Source organism: Erithacus rubecula (assembly GCF_903797595.1).
Source record: "Erithacus rubecula genome assembly, chromosome: 3".
NCBI classification, from domain to species: Eukaryota; Metazoa; Chordata; class Aves; order Passeriformes; family Muscicapidae; genus Erithacus; species Erithacus rubecula.
In genome coordinates, this window is record NC_136689.1 from 87,301,006 (window position 1) to 87,308,683 (window position 7,678).

Below are 7,678 nucleotides of genomic sequence, written 5' to 3' on the forward strand. Positions count from 1 at the left end.
ATATATGTAGGCACTTTTATGGAGCTTTACTGAAAAGACAGTAGGGTAGAACTACACAGCTGAAGGCAGAGATTTAGGTAGCTGGGATGTTGCAGAATGAAACAAAAATGATTAATGTTAAATGAAATATATGCTACATGAAAATGAAATATATGCTACCTGAGCCCAACCGAATGTTGGCTCCTACACTAAGAAGGCTAATCAGGAGGATTAGTGGCAGGGGGCTCTTCATTCCTGTTTCTGTTGGTCATAATGAATGGACCTAGGTGATCTTTAAGGTCCCTTCTAATCCAAACCATTCTATGATTTTATAATTCCATTCAATAATTTCCCAGAAGCAGCAAGCAGCTTCTAGAAGGTCTGCACAGTGATCTGCACAGCTTGCTGGGGTCCTGCATCTCACCCTGCCCAGTGGTACCAGAACAGTGATACATGACTGGCCATAGAGCTGACAAAGTAGCCCACAAGGCAACAGAGGCCCAAATAGGAATGCAGGAGGATTTTCATGATTTCCCAGGCAGTATCTTCTCTGAGTATCTCCTCAGTATGTCCTGGTATGTTGAAGAGAAGTTGTTAATTTATTTCATTTAGCAGACTTTATAAGACTTTATAAGACTCACTGTTTTATTTATGTATAAAAAGAGTTGCACACGAATAGTCTTGGTAAATCACTGGTGGTTATGTTCACATCTGTGCAAACTTTATTCATATTATCAGGCTCTTTTAAGCTATATTTGCACAGAGTACGATGAAGAATATCTTTGCAATTCCTCAAAGGGAATACATGCATTTTCATTTCTGGTTTGCAGATACTAAATAAAAGGGAGTGAAAGAAACAGTTTGCTACAGAAGAAACTATTATTTTACCTTTTTTAATCTAAGAGCACTTATCTTATTACTTCTTACTAATCCTAAATGCTTATTGCAAAGACAAAAATTAAATTTACTCTAGAGTTTATCGCTGTAATAGGATATAGATTACCATAAAGGCAACATAAAACATTATTGCACAGAGTTGTTAATAAGGCCTCCTGACTGGCTCTGCAAAACAGTTTTGTGCACCATGGTTTTAGCAGGCAAGTTTTTCAGGAAAAACTCCAAGTATTCTGATGGGTGACTGAAGGCAGAAGACAGCAGAGAACTCAGAGCAGAGAAAATGTTGTAATGTTCAGACATCAAACAGACACTTAAAGTTGGCTTCAGTTCTTTCCATCACAAATGACTTAGTAACCATGATCCATTGATTAAACACCACTAGAAAGTTAGGGGAATTATTTTCCTTATTCACAAAGTGTTTGTGATAGGAATGTGTACAAAATTTTACTTAGAAAGTAGAGAGGAGAAATTGTTTTACAAATTATACCTCAAGAATTGCTAAACCAATTTTATTCAAAAAGCAAATTTTTCCACCAGTTCTATTGAAAAGATGCCTGGAAGACTGCTAGTACCTTTCAGAAAGTAATGAACATTTTGAAATAACAAGATAAAATTTTTTAAAAAGAAAAAAGGTTTCCAGTGTGCACAATGAATTCAACTCACTTTTTTAGTTAAAAACATAGTTATAATAAAATTTTCATGACTCACTAGATATAACAACTTGCTTGACATTGGATCAGGATGTGGGCAAATAGACAAGCAATACAGGAGCAGTGCTAGTCCAAATTGTGGTACATATTTTGAGCACTTAGGAAGTCAATAAAACTTTTGAAGTTTCCAGCTAGCTTTTCCTTGATTTTCCCCCTGAATATTGCAGTGCTGGAGAAGACATTTCCTATGGATCCAATCACCTCCAGTGATGCTATCTTCCCTGTATGTTGTGATAAAGGAGAAAGCATAAGGAACAAACCTCAATGGATCCTACTTTATCCTTTTCTGTGTCAGTGCTATACAGATAATTTTTGTGCCTTTTTGCAATATATATGATAGAAGGACTAATGACTCTGGTTGTCCCTTTTGTAAAACCATTTCTGGAGGAATGCAGGGTTTATAATCTGTCTCTCCTATAGAGCATTAGATGAAAAACTTTTAAAATAGCATTGTTAGAAAAGTACCTTGTAACAGGAAAAGAACAGAGTTGGCAAAAGGAGAAGTAGGTTTCTGCCTTACTTTTTACTACTTAATACCCCAAAGAGTAAGCAGGAATATACTTGACTTTTAAAGAATTGTCACAAATTATGCTTCCTACTCAACCTGAAGAGTACAAACACACACACACACACACAGAGGCATCATATTTGACTACAATTCCCACTGTAGACTACCACAGGACCCCATTTGCCTTCTGCATTTTGAAGTTATTCAGAGCAGGTCCTGCTCTGATATATTGTTGCATGTGTGAGCTAATCTGTGTTTCATCCTAATCCTGTACTACAAAAGAACACTAAAATATACTTAAATTATTTCTTAAATTGCATTTCTAAAGATCTTCTGACTTTTGCTGAATTCAGTGATATTTAGGCCATACAGTGCTTTATCTACCCTTTTCACTCACTTCAACTTTCCCAATAAATGAGAGAAGTAAGCCAGAGGGAGTTTTTTGACTTTAAAAAACACTTATTTTCTAGAAAGTCAGAACAATGGAAACAAAGTGTTTGAAAAAGTACCTTCTGCTCATTCTTATACTTCCAGAAACAGCACAGAAGCCTGAACTATCCCATTTCCCATAGTTTCAATTCATTAGGTTTCTTTCAACTTTGAAAATTAACTTATTTCCTTTCCCACTTTTATTATGATGTCATACTCCAAACTAGCTGTGACAGGACATAAAAGAAATTAACAGATCACCTAATTCTGTGATCTTGACAGCAGTGTGAAGAATATTTTCATGAATTCTCTATCCCTACTTTCTATGCAATGGGGATTGTCTGAAATTTAGTAAATGCCATCATCTTGAATTCCAGAATTCTGTTTAGTGGTAGTAAAATCTAATCAAAACAATTCACAATGTAGATGTTTCTTTCCTTTCCATGCATAGTTAAATTAAAGTTTGATCTGTGTGGGTTTGTAGTCATATTACAGAGAGGAGTAGGGTTTTTTGGGGGGTTGAGAGGGTTGTTTGCTTGTTTGGGTTGGTTTTTTTTTTTTTTTTTGTCTTTTGATGTTGTTTGGGTTGGGGTTTTTGCTCCAGAGATGTATGGTCTGGAAAAAATGACTGAAACCTGTATGTGCTATGGAACAGATTTCCCTTTCATGGGTTATTTGAACACTGTCTGCCACACTGAATGCATTCTCAATTTTCCATGCTCCAATTTTGCAAGACAAATCTGCTTCAAACAGAAAAGTAATATTGGGGAACCCTATATTTAGCCTTGTAATATGGCATAGCAGCAGGAGAGGTTCTGTCAATCACTTGGAGTTCTGCTGTTTCCTTGGTTGACATTAGCTGGAGAATCTCTTTTCTCAAGAGATGCAGAACCTAAAAATGATTCTCTAAATCTGACTCTGATGTTAGAAGACTTCATTGAGGGGAAGCCACCACTGTTTCACTTGGAACACAGATTGAAAAACTTTTTGACTTTAGAGATGACACACAGGAATATGCTCCAGATTTGGAGCATGTATTTCATCATTTCTGAAGACTTTCAACAAAACTCTCATTTTACTATTATTTTCAGCTTACTTAAATAATGATAAAATCCTACACATATTTCTTTTCTTCTTTGGAAAAAAAAAAAAAAACACTTTCAGAAGCAGGATTTGGAACATCTAGTCTCCCAGGAAAAAAAAAAAATACATGTTTAGGAAAGTACAATTTTGTCTGGTTTTCATAGTCCACTGATGATTACCAGCACCTGCAATAAACACTGGCCAATATGCTTATCTGCTCAATTAGATGAAAGCAAATCAATAGAAAATCCAGATCAGGTGCCATAATGCCCTAAGTAGAAGAACCCTATAGCCACACATGGCTCCCCATTCTGAATGATGCTTTGGGAATGCGAGGCAGGCAAGCTCATAGGTCGATGCTGAAAGGTATGACCCTGTTGGCCCCATATTTTGAAACATGCCAGAAGCCTGTGTACAAATAGTGCTCTTTTCCTCACTTCACAAATTTCAGCAGTTTAACAAGTCCCTGAAGTGAGGCAGAATGCAAAGCCTCATCCAAAGCATCACAACAAGGAGCTGGAAACCCTCTGGAGATCTGCGGTCCGCCAGTGCCTCCACTCTGCTGATCTTGTCTAAGCTGTGCTGAATGAAGGTCAACCTTTCAATTAATGCCTATTCCACCATAGCAAATTGCTTTTTTTTTTTCCCTGTGAATTGATATGATATAGGAGACTTTTTTTCTAATATTAATAATTTAAAGGTTCTATCTTTATTCCCTTACCCAATGGCCTGCTTTAAAGCATTAGTGGAGAATACTAATAGGGCTACTTTCACATGGGATATGCTGGTGTAAGAGATAGTACCTATAATAAGGTTGAGCATGAGGCATAGGTAATCCCCAGGTACTTTGTGATATTTGATTTGATTTGTGGTCCTTTGCAAAAGACGCAAAACATACTTGGACCTGATAAATGTCCTGTAAGAGAAAGAAAAATGTCTGTTGGTCAGAGAACAAAATTACTCCCAAAGGCATATCTAGTTTTAAGAAAGAATATTTTCCACATCCAACTCATTGCTAATAGCACAATGAGCTAGAGGAAGAGACAGAGAAAGGTCAGATTTAGATGACTTTTCAAGCTCCTCCTATTCAGCCTGTAATAATGCAGTGTAATAAAGTTTTAGAAAGAACAAGTTCTTCTCCTAAGTTTTTTATTTCCTAGGTTTGAAGTGGTTTAGTTAAAACATTGCTACCTTTACCTTAAGACTTATAAAACATGTCAACAGAGTTTAGAAATTTTTATTTCTATTTCCCTTATATTTTTTCCTAATATGAATCTATATTTTCATTTACAGGTTCATAGTGCCTAAAATATTGGGATACTGCTCTTGCTTGTCTACAATGAAATTATTGCCATGAACAGCACTGCAACTAAAGCAGCCTGTCTTAAAATTGCTTTCTTCAAGGCTCAGAGCAGTAATAGTAGAGGATGTTTTTAATAAAGACAGTAGGCAATGTTTTCCCAGTTCTATTTGTCAAACAAGAGGTTTCTTTCTCATCAGCACAACCTTGACTTGGCATCCAAACTCTCACAGTATGATGAGCTTGTGAAAGAAACAACTTAAAGATTCTTGGCACTGGAATTTTTTGTTCTCCATCCCTTCCTGTTTGGCTTCAAGTACATTTTAATTTGTGGATGTTAAAAAACTATATTCTTTAAAAATAAATGCTCATATATACATAATAGTGTGATTTTGGTGGTTTCTTTGGGTTTTTTAAATTTACTTCTAAGACAAAGCTTCTGTTCTACAAGCACAAACAATTCTTTTGATTTTTTTTAATGTCTTTGGCCATATGGTCCTCAGTGCACTCCTGAAATTTAAAGAAGTTTAAAATTACAGAGAGAAGATGGAACAAGCTGAATATCAGTGAGATCAATGATGTATAACAGACACATTTCACACAGTGTCTGAAGAGGACCACGAAAGTAAGAAAACCTTCTGGAGATAACAAACAGAAGAATTGTTTTGAAAAGCATCTTTATGATTTGCATAACTGGGTTATTTCAAGTAACCATTATTCAGACATTAAAGTGGAGACCTTTCTAGATATTTAAAGTGTGTAAATGTCCAAACATTATTGGTGGTGAGACAGTATATCCTAAAAGAATATAGGACCAAGGAAGCCATGCACTTCAGAAGTGAGATGCCTAGTATTCAGTAGAATGCCAGTCTTGCCATACCTAGGATAAAACAAAATATTTTTCCCTTTTCACAAGCTAAATCAATAACATTAATTATTTTAACTAATGAATGTGTTTCTGTAAGAAAAGGCTAAAAAAGAAGATTAAGTTCTTGAAAAATGATGACATAGACTTCTTTTACATCTTGGTGTTATGGCTTGAAGTCTTAAATCATTACAGGAAAAGAAATGACACTGCTTGTCCTATCCTCTTGGTGAAAGTGGCTGACAGGAGGACTTCATCACGCACACACACCCCACACAAACTCACATAAATGCACAGAGAAGGTTTGCCCTAATCTTCTAGTTATCATCAGCACTGAAAACACTACTCTTCCTTTTATTCTTTTTGATAAAAACTGCAAGCATCTCCAAGCTTTTCTCATTAACCTCTCTTTTTTATACTTATCAGCATCTTTTCCACATTGTTGGGGCCATTTTCCAAACAATCATTTGAGGGAAGGGGAAAAGCCAAAGCAATAATGGGCTCAGGGTCACAATTGAGACTGTTCCATATAATAAGCAAACCTGAAACAGTAAACTGAGAAAGAAAGAGGGAAGGAGAAGGAGAGAAAAGAAAATGCTGACTTGGGTCAGGGGTCAGCTCTCTGATCTCATTGTCAGCGCCTCTGCCTTTTGCGTTATGGAATTTGTCTTTCATTACCCTGTCTGCCACTCCTGTCAATACACCCTGAAAAGACTCCTCAATAGGAAATTGTAAAGTTCTGGTTGAGGTAACAGGGGGAACTACCCGCTGGAGTCAGCCTGTGGCTCGCTGGTGTTTCCTGGGTCCCGCCCCGGTGCCGCTCTTCCCCAGCGCTGCGGCAGAGCATCAGCAGGGGCTGGGGGAGCAGGGGCTACACAGCCCGCCCATCCCACCCTTCCTCCCAGGAACAGCATCCCTGCTGCTGCAGGGAATGGGCAGCTTCAACATCTGAGACCCTCGTGCTGCCAAGGCAAACAATGCAGGACACCTACCAACACAAAGGACATTGAAAAATCATTTGTTTAGCTCAGAGAAAGAACACCATGATTTTCTGAAACAGGAGATGAGGTAAAATGAAAACTGAGTGTGGCAAGAGGAACTTTAAGCATCGTACACGATGAAGATATTTAGTTCTGGTTTATTCCCTCTAACCTCCTACCTTTAACAGACTGGGGATTTCCATCATAGTTAAGAGAGTTATAATCTCCCCTGACATTTGTACGACATCAACCTGGAAGGCCTTTCCAATTGAGTACTCAATTATCATTAGCACTGCTGAATGTCCCAAGGAGCGTTTTTATTTGGTAGAAATTAATTAATTATTTTCAGTTTTCAAACAAAAATACTTGTACATTAAATCCCATTTGAAATGTCAGATTTTCTTTTGTTTTCAGTTTATCCTTCAGTTTAAGTAATACTGCATTTAAATGTGCTTTTAAGAAAAACTGAAATATTTTCTCAAAATTGATGTAATCTACTCAAATTTGTGATGCTAACCCTAAATTTAGTTATATGACTAGTGAAATTATAAAACCTTTCACTGGAAAAATTTGCTTGAAGTAAAGGATCATGTGTCCACTCTGTTTCTGCAGCTCCAGCAAACTGTAATTAAAGCGTTGCTTTTTATTTAGATACAATTTAGACCACTGAATTTTAAAATGTCACTGTTCTTGGAGGTACACTGAGATCTCTGAAGCCCAAACTTAGGTTTCTGCATAACACTACTCATAAATATGCTAGGATATCTCTATTCCAGTTGCAAAAACTGTCTGAGTTTACCAAGAAGAGTTGTGGTATGGGTCATTGAATCCATCCCAATTCAGCTTACACTTCCTATACAAGGGACAGCTCACTCAGGAGGATGCTTTAATTTCTGTAACATTTTTCTCAAAAGTCCAAAGCAATCC

The 7,678-nt window shown here is 36.9% G+C and overlaps 1 long non-coding RNA gene across 1 annotated transcript; it reads left to right on the forward strand.

The window, feature by feature from the left end:
• The first annotated feature begins 349 nt into the window (after window positions 1-349).
• LOC306800645 lies at window positions 350-1,202 on the forward strand. Its single transcript, XR_013773893.1, has 2 exons — window positions 350-554; window positions 1,077-1,202. It is a non-coding gene; the product is annotated as an uncharacterized lncRNA (long non-coding RNA).
• The last annotated feature ends 6,476 nt before the right edge of the window (window positions 1,203-7,678 follow it).